The 23550-nt window shown below is 44.1% G+C and overlaps 1 pseudogene; it reads left to right on the top strand.

Annotated features, from left to right (window-relative positions):
- The window catches only part of LOC148509307 (zinc metalloproteinase-disintegrin-like protein H3), a 97242-nt pseudogene that overhangs the window by 6697 nt on the left and 66995 nt on the right, over positions 1-23550 (top strand).

Here is a 23550-nt window from a genome sequence, read left to right as displayed (position 1 = left end):
TCATGTGCATTGAAAGTGGGCGTCCCAATGCTTGCACAATCCGGCGCATCAATGGATGAAAGAGGGGTAGTATAAAGGTGCACTAATCGACAATCCGGCGCATGTTAGTACACTAGGGGAAGACTGAAACCAGCATTTGCATATTATTGACGCTGCAGCTCCGCAAAAAGTCACATTTGCCGCTGCAATAGTGCTCACCTCTGAACCACGCCCTAAGTATCATGGTTGGGGCTCATATGTTCTCCAGTGTTCCTGGGACTGGTCCAATTTTTGTTACAAGAAGATTTGTATTCATGCCACACTTGAGCCCAGTGGGCCTGTTATAATGTATCCTTGCATTAATGATTTAAATAAACGGAGTTGTAGACACAGTATAATTCTGTATCATGCTGTTCACTCATTTATATTCTGTCTCTCCAGAACACTTATCCAGACCTGGTCCAGTACAGTATACACGTGGAGGGAAATCCCTTACTATTACACCTTGAGAAGACAGAGTGAGTGCCATCACTGTCACAGGAGAATACATTTATCTTTATACATTTATTTATATTCATGACATTGCTGGAAAGCTCTTATATCAGAAGATCCAAACAATGGAAGGAAAAATAAATATAACTATTTGTAGATCAGTCTTTGCATCTAGTCAATCACAGTGGGGAGATAAGTTCTCCGTTGACCAGTGTTTCCCAACTCCAGTCCTCAGGGAACCCTAACAATGCATGTGTAGTCCTTGCTGGAGCACAGGGCTGTTCATTACTAACAGACACATTTCAAACGATCCACAGTTTGTACTTATTCTTTTACTTGTAACTCTCCCTGTGAGGGAAACCTGCATTGTTAGGGTTCCCTGGTGACTGGAGTGACAGTAGCTGATTGGGTGGTACTTTTATCTCCATACACTTTAGTACATAAACCCCATATAGTCATCGTCTGGCTGTGCTGGGTTCTCTATGACTTGGTCATTTGGCTGGAGCAGTAGGACTGTTCAGATAAGACCACACATGGTGAAACTGATACTGATCCAACCACCTGGTGGTCAGGAAGAATGGCCACATTGCTACAGTATTAATCATAGAATGTTCGTTCAAATGCAACAACCACTGCACTCTAAGGTGGCGCAGTCATGGTTAAAAAAAGGTAAAACAAAAAATGTACAGTTCTCTGAGATGTGTGTTGCTGCAGTGTTAGAAGCAGTCATTATAATAGCAGTTATATGGAGGCCTACTTAATAAAGGCAGGGTAAGAGAGGCATCATTAATAACTGCAGGGTAAGAGAGGCATCATTAATAACTGCAGGGTAAGAGAGGCATCATGAATAACTGCAGGGTAAGAGAGGCATCATTGAAAATGGCAGGGTAAGAGAGGTATCATTGATAACTGCAGGGTAAGAGAGGCATCATTAATAACTGCAGGGTAAGAGAGGCATCATTGAAAATGGCAGGGTAAGAGAGGTATCATTGATAACTGCAGGGTAAGAGAGGTATCATTGATAACTGCAGGGTAAGAGAGGCATCATTGATAAGGGCAGGGTAAGAGAGGCATCATTGATAATGACAGGGTAAGAGAGGCATCATTGATAATGGCAGGGTAAGAGAGGCATCATTGATAATGACAGGGTAAGAGAGGCATCATTGATAATGGCAGGGTAAAAGTCATCATTGAAAATGGCAGGGTAAGGAGGTATCATTAATAATGGCAGGGTAAGAGAGGCATCATTGAAAATGGCAGGGTAAGAGAGGTATCATTGATAACTGCAGGGTAAGAGAGGTATCATTGATAACTGCAGAGTAAGAGAGGCATCATTGATAAGGGCAGGGTAAGAGAGGCATTATTGATAATGACAGGGTAAGGAGGTATCATTAATAATGGCAGGGTAAGAGAGGCATCATTGATAATGGCAGGGTAAGAGAGGCATCATTGATAATGACAGGGTAAGAGAGGCATCATTGATAATGGCAGGGTAAGAGAGGCATCATTGATAATGGCAGGGTAAAAGTCATCATTGATAATGGCAGGGTAAGAGAGGCATCATTGATAACGGCAGGGTAAAAGTCATCATTGATAACAGCAGGGTAAGAGAGGCATCATTAATAATGGCAGGGTAAGAGAGGCATCATTGATAATGGCAGGGTAGGAGAGGCATCATTGATAATGGCAAGGGTAGAGAGGCATCATTAATAACGGCAGAGTAAGAGAGGCATCATTAATAATGGCAGGGTAAGAGAGGCATCATTGATAATGGCAGGGTAAGAGAGGCATCATTGATAATGGCAAGGATAGAGAGGTATCATTGATAATGGCAAGGGTAAAGAGGCATCATTGATAATGGCAGGGTAAGGAGGTATCATTAATAATGGCAGGGTAAGAGAGGCATCATTGATAATGACAGGGTAAGAGTCATCATTGATAACAGCAGGGTAAGAGAGGCATCATTAATAATGGCAGGGTAAGAGAGGCATCATTGATAATGGCAGGGTAAGAGAGGCATCATTGATAATGGCAGGGTAAGAGAGGCATCATTAATAATGGCAGGGTAACAGAGGCACCATTGATAATGGCAAGGATAGAGAGGCATCATTGATAATGGCAGGGTAAGAGAGGCATCATTGATAATGGCAGGGTAAGAGAGGCATAACTGATAATGGCAAGGGTAAAGAGGCATCATTGATAATGGCAGGGTAGGAGAGGCATCATTGATAATGGCAAGGGTAGAGAGGCATCATTAATAATGGCAGGGGTAGAGAGGCATCATTAATAATGGCAGGGGTAGAGAGGCATCATTAATAATGGCAGGGTAAGAGAGGCATGATTGATAATGGCAAGGATAGAGAGGCATCATTGATAATGGCAGGGTAAGAGTTATCATTGATAATGTCAGGGTAAGGAGGTATCATTAATAATGGCAGGGTAAGAGAGGCATCATTGATAATGACAGGGTAAGAGTCATCATTGATAATGGCAGGGTAAGAGAGGCATCATTGATAATGGCAGGGTAAGAGTCATCATTAATAACTGCAGGGTAAGAGAGGCATCATGAATAACTGCAGGGTAAGAGAGGCATCATTGAAAATGGCAGGGTAAGAGAGGTATCATTGATAACTGCAGGGTAAGAGAGGCATCATTAATAACTGCAGGGTAAGAGAGGCATCATTGAAAATGGCAGGGTAAGAGAGGTATCATTGATAACTGCAGGGTAAGAGAGGTATCATTGATAACTGCAGGGTAAGAGAGGCATCATTGATAAGGGCAGGGTAAGAGAGGCATCATTGATAATGACAGGGTAAGAGAGGCATCATTGATAATGGCAGGGTAAGAGAGGCATCATTGATAATGACAGGGTAAGAGAGGCATCATTGATAATGGCAGGGTAAAAGTCATCATTGAAAATGGCAGGATAAGGAGGTATCATTGATAATGGCAGGGTAAGAGAGGCATCATTGAAAATGGTAGGGTAAGAGAGGTATCATTGATAACTGCAGGGTAAGAGAGGTATCATTGATAACTGCAGAGTAAGAGAGGCATCATTGATAAGGGCAGGGTAAGAGAGGCATTATTGATAATGACAGGGTAAGGAGGTATCATTAATAATGGCAGGGTAAGAGAGGCATCATTGATAATGGCAGGGTAAGAGAGGCATCATTGATAATGACAGGGTAAGAGAGGCATCATTGATAATGGCAGGGTAAGAGAGGCATCATTGATAACAGCAGGGTAAAAGTCATCATTGATAATGGCAGGATAAAAGAGGCATCATTGATAACGGCAGGGTAAAAGTCATCATTGATAACAGCAGGGTAAGAGAGGCATCATTAATAATGGCAGGGTAAGAGAGGCATCATTGATAATGGCAGGGTAGGAGAGGCATCATTGATAATGGCAAGGGTAGAGAGGCATCATTAATAATGGCAGGGGTAAAGAGGCATCATTAATAACGGCAGAGTAAGAGAGGCATCATTAATAATGGCAGGGTAAGAGAGGCATCATTGATAATGGCAGGGTAAGAGAGGCATCATAGATAATGGCAAGGATAGAGAGGTATCATTGATAATGGCAAGGGTAAAGAGGCATCATTGATAATGGCAGGGTAAGGAGGTATCATTAATAATGGCAGGGTAAGAGAGGCATCATTGATAATGACAGGGTAAGAGTCATCATTGATAACAGCAGGGTAAGAGAGGCATCATTAATAATGGCAGGGTAAGAGAGGCATCATTGATAATGGCAGGGTAAGAGAGGCATCATTGATAATGGCAGGGTAAGAGAGGCATCATTAATAATGGCAGGGTAACAGAGGCACCATTGATAATGGCAAGGATAGAGAGGCATCATTGATAATGGCAGGGTAAGTGAGGCATCATTGATAATGGCAGGGTAAGAGAGGCATAACTGATAATGGCAAGGGTAAAGAGGCATCATTGATAATGGCAAGGGTAGGAGAGGCATCATTGATAATGGCAAGGGTAGAGAGGCATCATTAATAATGGCAGGGGTAGAGAGACATCATTAATAATGGCAGGGGTAGAGAGGCATCATTAATAATGGCAGGGTAAGAGAGGCATCATTGATAATGGCAAGGATAGAGAGGCATCATTGATAATGGCAGGGTAGGAGTCATCATTGATAATGTCAGGGTAAGGAGGTATCATTAATAATGGCAGGGTAAGAGAGGCATCATTGATAATGACAGGGTAAGAGTCATCATTGATAACAGCAGGGTAAGAGAGGCATCATTGATAATGGCAGGGTAAGAGTCATCATTGATAACGGCAGGGTAAGAGAGGCATCATTAATAATGGCAGGGTAAGAGAGGCACCATTGATAATGGCAAGGATAGAGAGGCATCATTGATAATGGCAGGGTAAGAGAGGCATCATTGATAATGGCAGGGTAAGAGAGGCATAATTGATAATGGCATTGGTAAAGAGGCATCATTGATAATGGCAGGGTAAGAGAGGCATCATTGATAATGGCAAGGGTAAAGAGGCATCATTGATAATGGCAGGGTAAGAGAGGCATCATTGATAAAGGCAAATGGTAGAGAGGCATCATTAATAATGGCAGGGGTAGAGAGGCATCATTAATAACGGCAGGGGTAGAGAGACATCATTAATAATGGCAGAGTAAGAGAGGCATAATTGATAATGGCAAGGATAGAGAGGCATCATTGATAATGGCAGGGTAAGAGTCGTCATTGATAATGGCAAGGGTAGAGTGGCATCATTGATAATGGCAGTGTAAGAGAGGCATCATTAATAATGCCAGGGTAAGAGAGGCATCATTGATAATGGCAAGGATAGAGAGGCATCATTGATAATGGCAGGGTAAGAGAGTCATCATTGATAATGGCAGGGTAAGAGAGGCATCATTAATAATGGAAGGGTAAGAGAGGCATCATTGATAATGGCAGGGTAGAGAGGCATCATTGATAATGGCAGGGTAAGAGAGGCATCATTGATAATGGCAAGGGTAAAGAGGCATCATTGATAATGGCAGGGTAGGAGAGGCATCATTGATAATGGCAAGGGTAGAGAGGCATCATTATAATGGCAGGGGTAGAGAGGTATCATTAATAATGGCAGGGTAAGAGAGGCATCATTGATAATGACAGGGTAAGAGTCATCATTGATAATGGCAGGGTAAGAGAGGCATCATTGATAATGGCAGGGTAAGAGTCATCATTAATAACTGCAGGGTAAGAGAGGCATCATGAATAACTGCAGGGTAAGAGAGGCATCATTGAAAATGGCAGGGTAAGAGAGGTATCATTGATAACTGCAGGGTAAGAGAGGCATCATTAATAACTGCAGGGTAAGAGAGGCATCATTGAAAATGGCAGGGTAAGAGAGGTATCATTGATAACTGCAGGGTAAGAGAGGTATCATTGATAACTGCAGGGTAAGAGAGGCATCATTGATAAGGGCAGGGTAAGAGAGGCATCATTGATAATGACAGGGTAAGAGAGGCATCATTGATAATGGCAGGGTAAGAGAGGCATCATTGATAATGACAGGGTAAGAGAGGCATCATTGATAATGGCAGGGTAAAAGTCATCATTGAAAATGGCAGGATAAGGAGGTATCATTGATAATGGCAGGGTAAGAGAGGCATCATTGAAAATGGTAGGGTAAGAGAGGTATCATTGATAACTGCAGGGTAAGAGAGGTATCATTGATAACTGCAGAGTAAGAGAGGCATCATTGATAAGGGCAGGGTAAGAGAGGCATTATTGATAATGACAGGGTAAGGAGGTATCATTAATAATGGCAGGGTAAGAGAGGCATCATTGATAATGGCAGGGTAAGAGAGGCATCATTGATAATGACAGGGTAAGAGAGGCATCATTGATAATGGCAGGGTAAGAGAGGCATCATTGATAACAGCAGGGTAAAAGTCATCATTGATAATGGCAGGATAAAAGAGGCATCATTGATAACGGCAGGGTAAAAGTCATCATTGATAACAGCAGGGTAAGAGAGGCATCATTAATAATGGCAGGGTAAGAGAGGCATCATTGATAATGGCAGGGTAGGAGAGGCATCATTGATAATGGCAAGGGTAGAGAGGCATCATTAATAATGGCAGGGGTAAAGAGGCATCATTAATAACGGCAGAGTAAGAGAGGCATCATTAATAATGGCAGGGTAAGAGAGGCATCATTGATAATGGCAGGGTAAGAGAGGCATCATAGATAATGGCAAGGATAGAGAGGTATCATTGATAATGGCAAGGGTAAAGAGGCATCATTGATAATGGCAGGGTAAGGAGGTATCATTAATAATGGCAGGGTAAGAGAGGCATCATTGATAATGACAGGGTAAGAGTCATCATTGATAACAGCAGGGTAAGAGAGGCATCATTAATAATGGCAGGGTAAGAGAGGCATCATTGATAATGGCAGGGTAAGAGAGGCATCATTGATAATGGCAGGGTAAGAGAGGCATCATTAATAATGGCAGGGTAACAGAGGCACCATTGATAATGGCAAGGATAGAGAGGCATCATTGATAATGGCAGGGTAAGTGAGGCATCATTGATAATGGCAGGGTAAGAGAGGCATAACTGATAATGGCAAGGGTAAAGAGGCATCATTGATAATGGCAAGGGTAGGAGAGGCATCATTGATAATGGCAAGGGTAGAGAGGCATCATTAATAATGGCAGGGGTAGAGAGACATCATTAATAATGGCAGGGGTAGAGAGGCATCATTAATAATGGCAGGGTAAGAGAGGCATCATTGATAATGGCAAGGATAGAGAGGCATCATTGATAATGGCAGGGTAGGAGTCATCATTGATAATGTCAGGGTAAGGAGGTATCATTAATAATGGCAGGGTAAGAGAGGCATCATTGATAATGACAGGGTAAGAGTCATCATTGATAACAGCAGGGTAAGAGAGGCATCATTGATAATGGCAGGGTAAGAGTCATCATTGATAACGGCAGGGTAAGAGAGGCATCATTAATAATGGCAGGGTAAGAGAGGCACCATTGATAATGGCAAGGATAGAGAGGCATCATTGATAATGGCAGGGTAAGAGAGGCATCATTGATAATGGCAGGGTAAGAGAGGCATAATTGATAATGGCATTGGTAAAGAGGCATCATTGATAATGGCAGGGTAAGAGAGGCATCATTGATAATGGCAAGGGTAAAGAGGCATCATTGATAATGGCAGGGTAAGAGAGGCATCATTGATAAAGGCAAATGGTAGAGAGGCATCATTAATAATGGCAGGGGTAGAGAGGCATCATTAATAACGGCAGGGGTAGAGAGACATCATTAATAATGGCAGAGTAAGAGAGGCATAATTGATAATGGCAAGGATAGAGAGGCATCATTGATAATGGCAGGGTAAGAGTCGTCATTGATAATGGCAAGGGTAGAGTGGCATCATTGATAATGGCAGTGTAAGAGAGGCATCATTAATAATGCCAGGGTAAGAGAGGCATCATTGATAATGGCAAGGATAGAGAGGCATCATTGATAATGGCAGGGTAAGAGAGTCATCAGTGATAATGGCAGGGTAAGAGAGGCATCATTAATAATGGAAGGGTAAGAGAGGCATCATTGATAATGGCAGGGTAGAGAGGCATCATTGATAATGGCAGGGTAAGAGAGGCATCATTGATAATGGCAAGGGTAAAGAGGCATCATTGATAATGGCAGGGTAGGAGAGGCATCATTGATAATGGCAAGGGTAGAGAGGCATCATTATAATGGCAGGGGTAGAGAGGCATCATTAATAATGGCAGGGGTAGAGAGGCATCATTAATAATGGCAAGGGTAGAGAGGCATCATTGATAATGGCAGGGGTAGAGAGGCATCATTAATAATGCCGGGGTAAGTGAGGCATAATTAATAATGGCAGGGTAAGCGAGACATCATTAATAAATAAAGGCAGAGTAAGAGGCATCATTAAGGTTATAGTCAATAATGACAGGATCATTATTAATGGTAGATGGTCATTAATAATAGCATTTCCATTGACCTAGGTAGTAATAGTGAAAAGAGATATGGTCTATTGGACTGGACAGTAATGATTAGTAATTGGTAACGTAAAGCCCCTGGGTATTTCCTATTGAAATTGTAGGGTTTTTTGTTGAATTAGGTCAAGAACATCTTTTTAAAACTTTTCCAGCACATCTTTTTAAATCTTTTCCAGCATGATTTTATATAAAAAAATATTTTTAAAAACTGTGGGCCTGATTCAGAGCCGGACGCTCTGACAAGAGCGCTCGCTCTGAATCAGGTCCGTCCTAACTAAAATTGGAGCAGCCACTGGTCGTTCGCATAGCAGTGGGTGACCACCCACAGCTTATGTGAGCGGCCAAAAAGATGGTCGCAATGATCAAGACCGCGACCATCGGGCTTGCGTCGAGACCCTTGCGGTAGGGTCTCATTGGCCGCAAGCCCGGAGTGCTTTTGGCTCTATCAGAGCCAAAAACACTCCCACTGACATCACTAGTGATGTCAGTGGGGCCGGGCCCAGACTGTAGGCGTTCCAATGGGAACTCCTCTGTCTGGGCAGCCACGCCCCCGGCACTCCCACCAAAGGGGGCGTGCTGTCAATCACCATCGACAGCACGCCCCCTTTGGTGCGAGACCCGGAGCGATGGCTTCCCTCGTCGCAAACCGGGTCTCGCGCATGCGCACGATGGAGCAGCCTCCGTCGTGCGCATGCGGACTTGGGCAACATCGACCCGCTTGCGAGCGGGTCTGAATCAGGCCCTGTATACCATAAAATAGCAATTTTTATGGTATACTGTAGTGATGGCTATTGACAGCTGTACCATCGGTGGCCAATGGGCTCAACCATCGATAGAAACTATTGATGGTTTGAGACCGCCTCCACCAATGTTTCCTTAACATCAGTTGGGGGTTGCCATAGTTGGGGCAGCAATGGTGTCCGTCAGCGATGGCAAAAAGACTTGTCATAGACTATCCCTTAACTCAAAACAAGATGTTTCAACAAAAATGCGTCTTGGCTGCTAAGGTCAGACCCCCCCAACTATCCCTAATCAGAGGCCCCGTATCGAATCTTGATCGATACAGGACCGCCATAATAAAATTACCTATAACGTCAATGTTAAAAATAAAAAAACTAGCAAAATTGTAAAAAATTATAAGTAAATATATATATATATAATTATATATATATATATATATACAATCTCTTACACAAAACACTGTCCGAGAGGAAGAGGAAGAGGAAGAGCTTGAATGAGAGGGAGGGGGTATGTATGTCGCCGGCTATAGACAGTTGTCAGTCACACAACTGATCGGGACACACTGGAGGTGCAGCCACGGGTGCAGAGGGACTGGGAGGTCCCTCTGATGTAGGCAGCTGCAGGAAAATTAGTTTCCCGCAGACGCCTAGTGGCCATTTCTGACTGGTCACATCGGATGCGACCATGTCAGGGAAAGCTCAGCCTAGTGTGGTCGCATCTGATGAGCCCGTGCCAGGCAAGTGGTTAATACAGAATATATACCCTACTCACTAGCAATTAGCAGAAAATATGCCCCCATAGGAAACTGGTGGCAAGCTAATAATTCTGGTGGTCCTTAGAGAGTGTACACCATATCCAATGACAACTAGCAGTAAATATGTGCCTCATTCACACGTGGCTAGTGAAGAATATTGCCCATATTACCGTGTTGGCCACATTCAACAGTGGGGGAGATGTATCAAACCTTGGAGAGAGATACCAACCAATTAGCATCTGTCATTTTACAGGCTGAGTTTGAAAAATGACAGATAGGAGCTTATTGGCTGGCACTTTATCTCTCTCCATGCTTTGATACATCTCCCAAAGAGAATAGTATTTTTTCCCAGTGGCTAGTTGGGATAATGGACCCCAATTGATTGGTGGCTAGTAGGAGAATATGGATCCCCATACACTGCAGACACCGGGAACAGGATATCTGGAACACTGCAAGTGACATGCAGGCAGGGATCTGCCGAGTCTCACTATCTTGCAGCTGACAGTGGCAATTGGCTTGCAGAGCTTCCCTATCTGTGTGCAGCTGTTGACAGGTCTGCACAGGTGCTGTGACCAAGCTGACATGGAGGAAAAGGACAGCGTAAGGCAGGTGCAATCTTACTGAGCCAGGTTAAACCTCGTGGTTGTGGGAGCAGTATACCTTTAAGGACTTTGAGGTTGGTGTCAATCATTAGTCTTACCCTATAGGGTTCTTTGGGGGTTGGGCCTTGCAGGTATATTAGGTCTGTTAGTCAAAGATTCAGCCTCTTTGTTTCTGGAAATCTGACTCTCCCTCCCTGTGTGTTGTGTGTTTGTTTGTTTTGTGTGTTGTGGCAGAAAGAACGGTAATGTGCTTTTAGTTATACAAATTATGGGTGCGCTCTTCTGGTTCAATAATAGGCCAAAACTGTCCCGACCGGGAAATGACACAGCCCGTCCGGGCGTGCTTTTTGCAGGAGAGTTGAACACCAATGGTGATGTGTTAGGTCTGCGTGTGTTTTATGGGTGTGTGTGTTCTTTGTTGTCCGCCACCATACTAACTTTAAGCTCACAATCAAGTTCAATGGGCAACATCTAATTATCTAATTCGATAGCCCAAATTCTATATTTTATTAATTATTAATTATTATTAATCTAATATCAAATAAATTTGACCTTTAATTTTAAATCCAACTCCTGTTGTCCATGTGTTTATTTTAGATAAGTCTTTAGTTGAGTTAAGTCTGTAAGGTATAGTGCGCATATCAACCATAGGGAGTTTAAAGGAAGTAAGACTGCACCAAGTAGCTAGGACAGGAGAGGAGGAGTGGGTGAGGAGGACCTGGCATCAGTGTGTGGATGAGCTATGTGATAGTGATGTCCATGACCTGCTCATGACAGGCCAGGACTATAATCTTGCCTTAGTATGTAGTTGTACCAGACACCATGTTATTGTCTCAACTGAAGAAACAATATTAATAATGTTATAGCCTTTTACTGAAGAATTAATAGCTGTAATTACAGAACTGTAAGAATTTACACTGAATTTATATTAGATAACTTTATTGACTAATGATGCAGGTAATACTTTACTTCTATGTTAATCATGAAGTGCAACAATGTTTTGTCACATGAGATCTTTAGTGACCCTGACCTTTGAAATGTGGTGAAGGGTTTATGCTTTACGGTGAATATACCTCTCATTCTGATACTGTGTTCCTTTGTCTCTCCTGTAGGGATCTGATATCTGATGATTTCACAGTGACACTATACAAAAAGGATGGAAGCCTGGTAAAGACCAGACCAGAGAATCAGGTATAGGATGGATTATGTGCGGTCTTTCCTGTATGTAGTTGTGTCATGGGGGGATTGGCAGGGACTGGAAGGACTTGTCAGAGACTCAAACCTTGAATTCTGTCTTCGTAGTCAATTGCCTGGCCTGTGTCATGATAGACTTTTCCCACTGATTTCTAATTACTGAATGAGATTAAACTGTTTCTAATTAGTGGCCAATTAGTGGATGTATAGTTATACTGTATAAATAGCAGATTTTCTTCACCTTGCTGTTCTTGCCTTCCTGTCTCAACCGTTGTTGCCTGTGTACCAGAACCGCAGCTAGACTTTTTGTGCCCTGGGCCAGAAAGCGCATTGGCGCCCCCCCATCCCGTTTTTCAAATAGGATCATAAAATGTGAACCCAAAATTTCCACAATTTGTGATGGCAGCCTCATGGGCTGCCATTAGAAATTGTGGGGCAGACAGCTCCATCTTTAAGGTGTCTGACTGCCATGTATGAAGTGATGGGTTTGAGTCTCGGTATGACAGTACTGTGTGTGTAAATAAAAGAGGATGTGACTGAAGGTGCTTGGGGAGGTGGCCATTTGTAGGGGGAGTCAGCCAGGGAGGAGATAGGGGCAGCCAGGATAAGCCGGGGATGAAAGAAGAGGAAGCTATAAGTGAGAATGATTATAAACAGAAAATTGGCAGGCTCTAACAGCACCCCTGCCCTACGTTGCCCTGTGCCATGGCACATGTTGCACCTCCCAAGTTACGTCCCTGCTGTATACCATTCCGGCTTGGTTACCTGTGTATTGACTTTGGTGTTCTTTAACTGTGTCCCATTTCTGCCTGCACTGACTATGGCTTCATAAGCAAACGCAGGGGGGGTTCCGTATACCTGGAAACCCCCCTCCCCAGCACACACACCATGACCACAATAGAAACAGTCATATAATAGAATGTTACTAGTGCTGCATGTTCTTCTCAGTATCACAAATTAAATGAATAGCACCACCTGTGGATCTTTTAAAATGTGTCAGCCAGTAATAAATACTGTATACCTGTGCACCAACTAGATGTGAAAAACATGCACTGTTAGGGGTGCACTGCTATAGACCATCTATAGGGTTAATTATTAATACTGTATAATAATTAGGGGTGAGCGTGTTCGGATTTCTGAAATCCGAACCCCCCCGAGCCCCCCCGATCCGAGGCCGATCCGAGTCAGGCTCGACTTTTCCCGCCTGACTCGGATCTGAAATCGAGGCAAAACGTCATCATCCCGCCTTCCGGGTCTCGCGGGTTTTGGATCCTATATAAGGTACCCGCGTTGGCGCCATTTTCTCACTCGGCTGTGGACAGTGAAGAGGGAGGGTGGGAGTTAGGGCTGGCTGGGCTGTTTAGTGTAGTGTAGTGTTGTAGTGTAGTGTAGTGTAGTGCAGTGTAGTGTTGTGCTGTGCTGTGCTGCGCTGTGCTGCTGTTGTCCATAGGGGCTGTGTCCACTACTTCAAAGTCCATAGGGGCTGGCTGGACAGTGTTGTGCAGTCAGTTGTCCATAGGGGCTGTGTCCACTCCAAAGTCCTGTGCAGTGTCCCAGTCCTAAAGGGGTGCTGTAGTGTTGTCCAGGGGGTGCTCTGTCCATCAGGGGTGCTCCCCCCAAGTGCTAAAAAAAAATTATTTTTTCTGTGTTTGTGAATTGTGTGCACTGTGGCTGCACGTGCATCAACAAAGGAGCAGCGCCAAGCTTGCGCCTGTGTCCCATAAGTAAAAGGCCGGCTGGCTTCTCCGTTAAAGGGTGCTGTAACCCCCAAAGGGCACTCCAAACAAAATAAAAAAATATTTTTTTTTGTGTTTGCGAATTGTGTGCGCAGTAGCCGCACATGCATCAACAAAGTAGTACCAAGCGTGCGCCTGTGTCCCATAAGTAAAAGGCCGGCTGGCTAGTCCGTTAAAGGGTGCTGTAACCCCCAAAGGGCACTCCAAACAAAATAAAAAAAATTTTTTTTGTGTTTGTGAATTGTGTGCGCAGTAGCCGCACGTGCATCAACAAAGTAGTGCAAAGCGTGCGCCTGTGTCCCATAAATAAAGGGCCAGCTGGATTGACCGCTAAAGGGTGCTGTAACCCCCAAAGGGCACTACAAACAAAATAAAAAATGTTTTCTGTGTTTGTGAATTGTGTGCACTATGGCTGCACATGCATCAACGAAGGAGCAGCGCCAAGCGTGCGCCTGTGTCCCATAAGTAAAAGGCCGGCTGGCTTGTCCGTTAAAGGGTGCTGTAACCCCCAAAGGGCACTCCAAACAAAATAAAAAAAAATATTTTTTAGTGTTTGTGAATTGTGTGCGCAGTAGCCGCACGTGCATCAACAAAGTAGTGCCAAGCGTGCGCCTGTGTCATAAGTAAAGGGCCGGCTGACTTGACCGTTAAAGGGTGCTGTAACCCCCAAAGAACACTCCAAACAAAATAAAAAAATATTTTCTGTGTTTGTGAATTGTGTGCGCAGTAGCCGCACGTGCATCAATAAAGTAGTGCCAAGCGTGCGCCTGTGTCCCATAAATAAAGGGCCAGATGGATTGACCGCTAAAGGGAGCTGTAACCCCCAAAGGGCACTCCAAACAAAATAAAAAAATATATTTTTTTGTGTTTGTGAATTGTGTGCGCAGTAGCCGCACGTGCATCAACAAAGTAGTGCCAAACGTGCGCCTGTGTCATAAGTAAAGGGCCGGCTGGCTTGACCGTTAAAGGGTGCTGTAACGCCCAAAGTACACTCCAAACAAAATAAAAAAATATTTTCTGTGTTTGTGAATTGTTTGCGCAGCAGCCGCACGTGCATCAACAAAGTAGTGCCAAGCGTACGCCTGTGTCATAAGTAAAGGGCCGGCTGGCTTGTCCGTTAAAGGGTGCTGTAACCCCCAAAGTACACTCCAAACAAAATAAAAAAATAAATTCTGTGTTTGTGAATTGTGTGCGCAGTAGCCGCACGTGCATCAACAAAAGTAGTGCCAAGCGTGCGCCTGTGTCATAAGTAAAGTGCCGGCTGGCTTGCCCGTTAAAGGGTGCTGTAACCCCCAAAGTACACTCCACACCAAATAAAAAAATATTTTCTGTGTTTGTGAATTGTGTGCGCAGTAGCCGCACGTGCATCAACAAAGTAGTGCCAAGCGTGCGCCTGTGTCATAAGTAAAGGGCCGGCTGGCTTGCCTGTTAAAGGGTGCTGTAACCCCCAAAGTACACTCCACACCAAATAAAAAAATATTTTCTGTGTTTGTGAATTGTGTGCGCAGTAGCCGCAGGTGCATCAACAAAGTAGTGCCAAGCGTGCGCCTGTGTCATAAGTAAAGGGCCGGCTGGCTTGTCCGTTAAAGGGTGCTGTAACCCCCAAAGTACACTCCAAACAAAATAAAAAAATATTTTCTGTGTTTGTGAATTGTGTGCGCAGTAGCCGCACGTGCATCAACAAAGTAGTGCCAAGCGTACGCCTGTGTCATAAGTAAAGGGCCGGCTGGCTTGTCCATTAAAGGGTGCTGTAACCCCCAAAGTACACTCCAAACAAAATAAAAAAATATTTTCTGTGTTTGTGAATTGTGTGCGCAGTAGCCGCACATGCATCAACAAAGTAGTGCCAAGCGTGCGCCTGTGTCATAAGTAAAGGGCTGGCAGACTTGACCGTTAAAGGGTGCTGTAACCCCCAAAGTACACTCCAAACAAAATAAAAAAATATTTTCTGTGTTTGTGAATTGTGTGCGCAGTAGCCACACGTGCATCAACAAAGTAGTGCCAAGCGTGCGCCTGTGTCATAAGTAAAGGGCCAGCTGGCTTGTCCGTTAAAGGGTGCTGTAACCCCCAAAGTACACTCCAAACCAAATAAAAATATATTTTCTGTGTTTGTGAATTGTGTGCGCAGTAGCCGCACGTGCATCAACAAAGTAGTGCCAAGCGTGCGCCTGTGTCATAAGTAAAGGGCCAGCTGGCATGACCGTTAAAGGGTGCTGTAACCCCCAAAGTACACTCCAAACAAAATTAAAAAAAAATTTCTGTGTTTGTGAATTGTGTGCACTACTGTGGCTGCACGTGCATCAACAAAGGAACAGCGCCAAGCGTGCGCCTGTGTCCCATAAGTAAAGGCCGGCTGGCTCATTACTTAAAGGGTGGTGTAACCCACAAAGTGCTCTAGTCTCCAACAAAAATAAAAAAATATTTTCTGTGTTTGTGTGCGCCTTAGCCGCACGTATATATCAATATAACATAAATGGAGGACCAAACTTTCTCCGATAAAAATAAAATAGGGAAAGATCAAGAACCACTTCCTCCTAGTGCTGAAGCTGCTGCCACTAGTCATGACATAGACGATAACATGCCATCAACGTCGTCTGCCAAGGCCGATGCCCAATGTCATAGTAGAGGGCACATACAATCCCAAATGGCAGAGTTCAGGAAAATAACCTTGAAAAAAACATTTAAATCATCTGAAGAGAAACGTAAACTTGCCAATATGCCATTTACGACACAGAGTGGCAAGGAGTGGCTAAGGTCTTTCCCTATGTTCATGACTAGTGGTTCAGCTTCACATGACGATGGAAGCCATCCTCCCACTAAAAAAATCAAAAGAGTTAAGCTGGCAAAAGCACAGCGAAGAACTGTGCGTTCTAAGAAGATATCACAAATCCCCAAGGAGAGTCCAAGTGTGGTGGTGGTTGCGATGCCTGACCTTCCCAGCACTGGACGGGAAGAGGTGGCTCTTTCCACCATTTGCACACCCCCTGCAAGTGCTGAAAGGAGCACCCACAGTCCACTTGCTGATATGCAACTTGAAGATGTCACTGTTGAAGTACAACAGGATGAGGATACTGGTGTAGCTGGCGCTGAGGAGGAAGTTGGCGAGGAGGATTCTGATGGTGATGTGGTTTGTTTAAATCAGGCTCCGGGGGAGACAGTTGTTGTCCGTGGGATGAAAAAGCCCATCACGGTCATGCCTGGGCAGAAGACCAAACATTCCACCTCTTTGGTCTGGCAATATTTCTATCCAAATCCGGACAACAACTGTCTTGCCATATGTACCATATGTAAAGGTGAAATAAGTAGGGGTAGGGACGTTAACCACCTAGGAACATCCTCCCTTATACGGCACCTAGAGCGCGTTCATAAAAAGTTACTGTCAAGTTCAGAAACTTTGGCTAAGACCGTAAGCAGTCCAGGGACACCTAAATCCTGTTGTCCTGTTGTATCCAAGCGCCTGCAAACCACACCGTCAACTCCCTCCTTGTCAATTTCCTCATTAGTCAGGATCGGAAGTAGTCCTGCAGGCCATGTCACTGGCATGACTGACTCTCCTATCCAGGATTCCTCCGGAGGATCCTGCATTGCTACGCCTCCTGCTGCCGCTGCTGCTGTTGCTGCTGCTGGGAGTCATTCATCATCCCAGAGAGGAAGTAGGAACACCACTACTTTTACTAAACAATTGACCCTCCAACAGTCCTTAGCGAGGAGGATGAAGTACGACAGCAGTCATCTTGAAGCAAAACGTATAACTGAGGCCTTGACTGCTATGTTGGTATTAGACGTGCGTCCGGTATCCGCCATTAGTGCAGTGGGATTTAGACAATTGATGGAGGTAGTGTGTCCCCAGTTCCAAATCCCGTCTAGATTCCACTTCACTAGGCAGGCGATACCAAGACTGTACAGAAACGTCAGAAAAAGTGTCCTCAGTGTCCTGAAAAATGCTGTTGTACCCAATGTCCACTTAACCACGGACGTGTGGACAAGTGGAACAGGGCAGACTAAGGACTATATGACTGTGACAGCCCACTGGGTAGATGTATCACCTTACGCAGCAACAGCAGCAGCGTCACCAGTAGCAGCATCTCAGAAACGCCAGCTCGTTCCAAGGCAGGCTACGCTGTGTATCACCGGTTTCAGTAAGAGGCACACCGCCGACAACCTCTTAGAGAAACTGAGGGAAATCATCGCCCAGTGGCTTACCCCACTTAGACTCTCCTGGGGATTGTGATATCTGCCAACGCCACCAATATTGTGCGGGCATTACATCTGGGCAAATTCCAGCACGTCCCATGTTTTGCTCACACAATAAACTTGGTGGTGCAGAATTTTCTGAAAAGCGACAGGGGCGTGCAGGAGACGCTTTGGGTGGCCCGAAAAATTTCTGGCCACTTTCGCCATTCAGCGACTGCGTGACGAAGACTGGAGCGCCAGCAAACACTCTTGAACCTGCCCCGCCATCACCTGAAGCAAGAGGTTGTGACGCGGTGGAACTCAACCCTCTATATGCTTCAGAGGATGGAGGAGCAGCAAAAAGCCATTCAAGCCTATACATCCACCTATGACATAGGCAAAGGAGGGGGTATGCACCTGACTCAAGCGCAGTGGAGAATGATTTCCGTGTTGTGCAAGGTTCTCCAGCCCTTCGAACTTGTCACACGTGAAGTCAGTTAAGACACTGCCAGCTTGAGTCAGGTCATTCCCCTCAACAGGCTTTTGCAGAAGCAGCTGGAGAAAGTGAAGGAAGAGCTAAGACGGAGCGATTCTGCTCGGCATGTGGGACTTGTGGATGAAGCCCTTCATTCGCTTTGCCAGGATTCCAGGGTGGTCAATCTGTTGAAATCAGACCACTACATTTTGGCCACCGTGCTCAATCCTAGGTTTAAAGCCTATGTGGTGTCTCTCTTTCCAGCCGACACAAGCCTGCAGAGGTGCAAAGACCTGCTGGTGAAAACACTGTCAGCTGAAGCAGAACGTGACACGTCAACAGCTCCTTCTTCATTTTCTCCCGCAACTGGGGCTGCCAGGAAAACACTTAGGTATCCTAAGCAACCCGCTGGCGGTGATGCAGGGCAGGCAGGACCAAGTTTGGACATCTGGTCCAGACTGAAGGACCTGGCAACAATTTCTGACATGTCTACTGTCACTACATATGATACTGTCACCATTGACAGAATGGTGGAGGATTACATCGGTGACAGCATCCAAGTAGGTATGTCAGACAGTCCATACCTGTACTGGCAGGAAAAAGAGGCAATTTGGAGGCCCCTGTACAAACTGGCTCTATTTTACCTGAGTTGCCCCCCCTAAAGTGTGTACTCCAAAAGAGTGTTTAGTGCAGCCGGGAACCTTGTCAGCGAAAGGCGTAGGAGGTTGCTTCCACAAAATGTGGAGAAGATGATGTTCATAAAAAAGAATTATCAACTCTTCCAGGGAGACCAGCCTAAAGAACGTACAGAGGGACCTGTGGTGGTGGATTCCAGTGGGGACGAGTTAATACTCTGTGAGGATGAGGATATACACAACACTGAAGAGGGTGAGGAATCAGTGGATGAGGAGGATGAGGACGACATCTTGCCTCCGTAGAGCCAGTTTGTGCAGGGACAGATTAATTGCCAGCTTGTTTTGTGGGGGCCCAAACTAACCAATCATTTCAGCCACAGTTGTGTGGCAGACCCTGGCGCTGAAATGATTGGTTTGTTAAAGTGTGCATGTCCTGTTTATACAACATAAGGGTGGCTGGGATGGCCCAAGGACAATTCCATCTTGCACCTCTTTTTTTTCTTTGCATTATGTACAGTTTGGGGCCTAGTTTTTCAAACTGCCATCCTGTCTGCCACTGCAGTGTCACTCCTAGATGGGTCACGTGTTTGTGCCACCCACTCGTGTCGCTTAGCATAGTCATCCAGCTACCTCGGTGCAATAGTGTTTTGGACATAAAAACACTATTGCGAGGTGTGAGGTGTTCAGAATAGACTGGAAATTAGTGGAAATTAAGGTTATTGAGGTTAATAATAGCATAGGAGCAGAAAAAACAACACATTCTGTGATTTTAGCTGTTTTTATACTTTTTAAAAAAAAAATACAGATCCAAAACACAAAACCCAGAACCCAAAACACAGAAGGGTGGTTTTGGCAAAACCAATCCAGATCCAAAACACGAAGAAAGATCCAGATCCAAAATCAAACCACAAAACACGAAAAGTGGTGCGGTGCACACCCCTAATAATAATACACTATCCAGTAGATAAGGAGACTGATATGTACATATATGTCCAGGGCAGTGCTAAGTTCTTCTGCTGCTCCTCCAGACTTGCTCCAATGCTCAGGAATGGTGCCCACATCTGAAATAAAAAAACTCAAGCAGGATGGACCTACTGCCGCATCTAATGAATTACTGTGATCGCTGGTCCTCTATATGCTGGAATTATGACACACAATACACTTTGTATGTAACATATTAAAGCTGGATAAGTGGTAATTATGCCCTCTTCATGGACAGGCCCCACTCACTCTAAAATCAAGCATTTGGAAACCCCCCTCCAGAAATCCTGCGTTTGCCACTGGGCTTGTTCCCGATTCCTTTCACCCTAGCAACCGAACTCATTAATACACACTGAACCGAGGTGGTGAAGATTGTTCTGTTTCCAAGAGCTTACAATCTTTAGCAATGTTTGCTTGCTTCTATGACTATATTTTAATAATGTAAAGTGCTTAGGAATATATTGGTGCTTTCTAAAACTCTAATAATAATAATAATAATAATAATAATAATAAAACTGTGCTAAACTGCCAAGAGTCTCTAATTATCTGGAATGGAACAAAGTTTTACAGATTGTCCCTAATATCCTCTTTTTTAAAATAAAAGATCTGATCTTTCATAGAACTTCTCGCAATAACCTCTAATTCTGTTTAATTTAATATTTTCTTAATTTCTGGGTGTTATAATGTATTACTTATTGAAGATTAATATTTCATATGCAATAAATGAATGTCTATTGGGGACTGCAGTACACGATGTGGAGCTGAGACTGTGTAGTGTGTAGGAGAATCTGCTCAGCTGAGGGGAAATTATGTTGAGCAGAGTTTGGAAACCTGTATTTTAAAAACTACAAAGTAATGATTTGGAAATGAACGTCTGTACCAGGGGATACACTCTGACCCCTTTATAATTCGGAGTACTTGTGTTTACCTCCTGCAGGATCACTGCTGTTACCAGGGACACGTGAAACAGAACGGTGACTCCTCGCTCAGCATTTGTACATGTAAAGGGCTTAGGTAAGTCCTCAGAAAAACATTTCTACGTGAAACGTCATATATAACGATGCAGTCTTAATTTAGCTCGCTCCGCTTCCATTGCATTTACAGATAATTATCTTTAATTTACAGCAAATATTGGTGTCCTAATCACTTGTTTTCTGTTCTCCTATTATGTTTAGACAGCCCTGACCACTTTGCAGTGTAACACTTCCATGTTTAGGATCACTGTATTATTTTATTACACAACCCCACAGTGTCAGACAGCAGCCAGTCCCCAGGCACGCCTATGCACTGTTGTATGTTACTGTGTCAGAATACACTGTGGTTTTATACTACTGTGTGACCTGTTTATCTTATTTTTCAAAACCAAATATGTTTTTATTAGTTATCAATATCATAGACATTACTATGTTCCCCCACTACCCACTGTGTAGGTTATTTAAAAAGCACAAAATGTCGCTATGGATGGACATATAGTGGACATGATCTTAGGGACCCATGCAGGGTTGAACTGGCCATCTGGCTCTTTTGGCAAATGCCAGGAGGGCCAATGGGCTGATCCAGTCTGAAAGCCTGGCCGAGCAGTTCCGCCTCCCAGCACTCTGCTCGGCCAGCAAGCAGAGAGACAGGGGCGTGCTACGAGGCCAGGACCCCTTGACTGGCAACACGCCCCCATGCCTATGGCACATGCACACAGAGAGATGCCGGGGCCGAATTACAGCCCCAGTCCGTTCATGGACATTGTCCATTATACTGGGACAACTGGGATAGCAAAGTTGACACTCCAGTGAGTATATTTATTAGGTGTCAGATTGGAGTTTTCTGACTATTCTAAAGTCAAACTTTACAATAGGAAATCAGTTCAACATCAGTGTTTTTAAGAGGAGTATGGAAACCCCATATTTACTAAGCGTCAACTTTAGAAACCGACAAAAATATACAGACAAACGCACCCAAATAAATATGGTTGGGACAGGCTCAAACCACAGGCTTTTGAAGCTATCCGGACAACATAAGGAGAGGAATCACCATACACTTATTATGAAGGCAATTATTATATATGTAAGGAATCAGAAACAGCTACATTGATAATTCTCTTATGAGAGAAACAATTCTTTTAATGATGGGGAAGCATTTAGATGTGGATACCATATATATATATATATATATATATATATATATATACATATAGTGTGTGTGTATATATATACATATATATATATATATGCAGAAAGGATGGGCGGCACTGCTGGTCTTTGCATTAATCTAATTTATTGTGCCAACGTTTCAGGGCTTTACGCCCCTTTGTCAAGGTTACATAGGGGCGTAAAGCCCTGAAACGTTGGCACAATAGGTTAGATTAATGCAAAGACCCGCAGTGCTGCCCATCCTTTCTGCATATACCATTCATCACCGATGAAGGCAGGCACGCAACATAGCCAAAGGAAACAGGAGCGCCGGACCGATTGGACTTTTATTTTTATATATATATATGTATATATATATATAGAGAGAGAGAGAGAGAGAGAGAGAGAGAGAGACATAAAGTGATAAATGCTTCCCTCATCATTAAAATACATTTTAAATACCAATTGACCATGACTTAATATTGTCAATATTACCCTCATTATTAGTGTATTGTAATTCCTCTACTTCTGACTGACCAGATAGCTGCGATGGTGTGATGGCGGTTTTACCACGCTTTGGTCAAAATCTCATTATAAGACCCCTCACAAAACCGAGGTAAAACAGATACACATTGACTTAAACCCCACTGACAATCGCTGCATAGAACTACAGTGGTTTTGGTGCCTACATTTCCCAGTGATGTTTACGGCTTTCAAAACCCCTGAAAAACTGACACTTGGTAACTTTCCCTCTGGAGTCTTGTTCATTACTCTCCCCTAGATTGTAAGCTCCTAGGAGCAGGGTCCTCCTCCCCACTGTCTCACAGCCTTCTTCTCTAGCACATCTATGCCAGCCTTCACCTTCCCAGCTGTATTGTGTATGGAGAATTGTGTTGCTAACTGTTACTTGTGTTCTGTTTATATTTTGGTTACTGTAATGTAATGTTGTGTACCCTTTACTGTATGTACGGCGCTGCGGACCACTTGTGGCGCCCTATAAATAAAATGTAATAATAATAATACTGTGACTCCACAGCCCATGGGTGGGTGTGAGGGGGAGCCCTAGTGCCTTTCAATACAGGGATGATAACCTCTGTGAAGGAATGGGGTGCAGTTGTTCGCCACTTGTGCGCACAGAAATAATTGTTTAAGGAGGGGGTAAGGGTGTGACTGCATTCCAGAAGTTCTAGACCACCCTGTGGTGTGGCCACTCATCCATCTTTATGTGGTCTTGATTATAAAGATCCTGAAAATTGAGATATATGTCATAGGTTAAAAAAATGCATTCTCCAGTTATAGAGATATATACAGAAAATGACTTAATTAAAGTTGCAATCTATGTCCTGTCCACTCCACTATTTTATGAACATTTGGGTGTTTGGATGTTTTTTTACAGTTATGAAAGTATGCTGTATAATAGCCCACAAGTGCAACTGCAAGATGCAAAATACAGTATGTCCCTATGATATGAGATCCAATCTCCTTCTCCTTGGATATCGGGCTAAGAGCCCGATTCAGACCCGGACGCTAAGCCGCGGATGCGCGCTATGGGCGATTGTCGCCCGTCTGCGCATGCCTATGCATCGCAGTGCGCAAAACAGTCATTGCAATTGGGAATCGTGCGCTCTTAACACAAAGTCTGAGTGC

This window comes from Taudactylus pleione, unplaced genomic scaffold (assembly GCF_031769625.1).
Source record: "Taudactylus pleione unplaced genomic scaffold, aTauple2 ptg000329l, whole genome shotgun sequence".
NCBI classification, from domain to species: Eukaryota; Metazoa; Chordata; class Amphibia; order Anura; family Myobatrachidae; genus Taudactylus; species Taudactylus pleione.
Note: the sequence above shows the minus strand (reverse complement) of the source record. Positions and strands in the feature narration are given on the sequence as shown.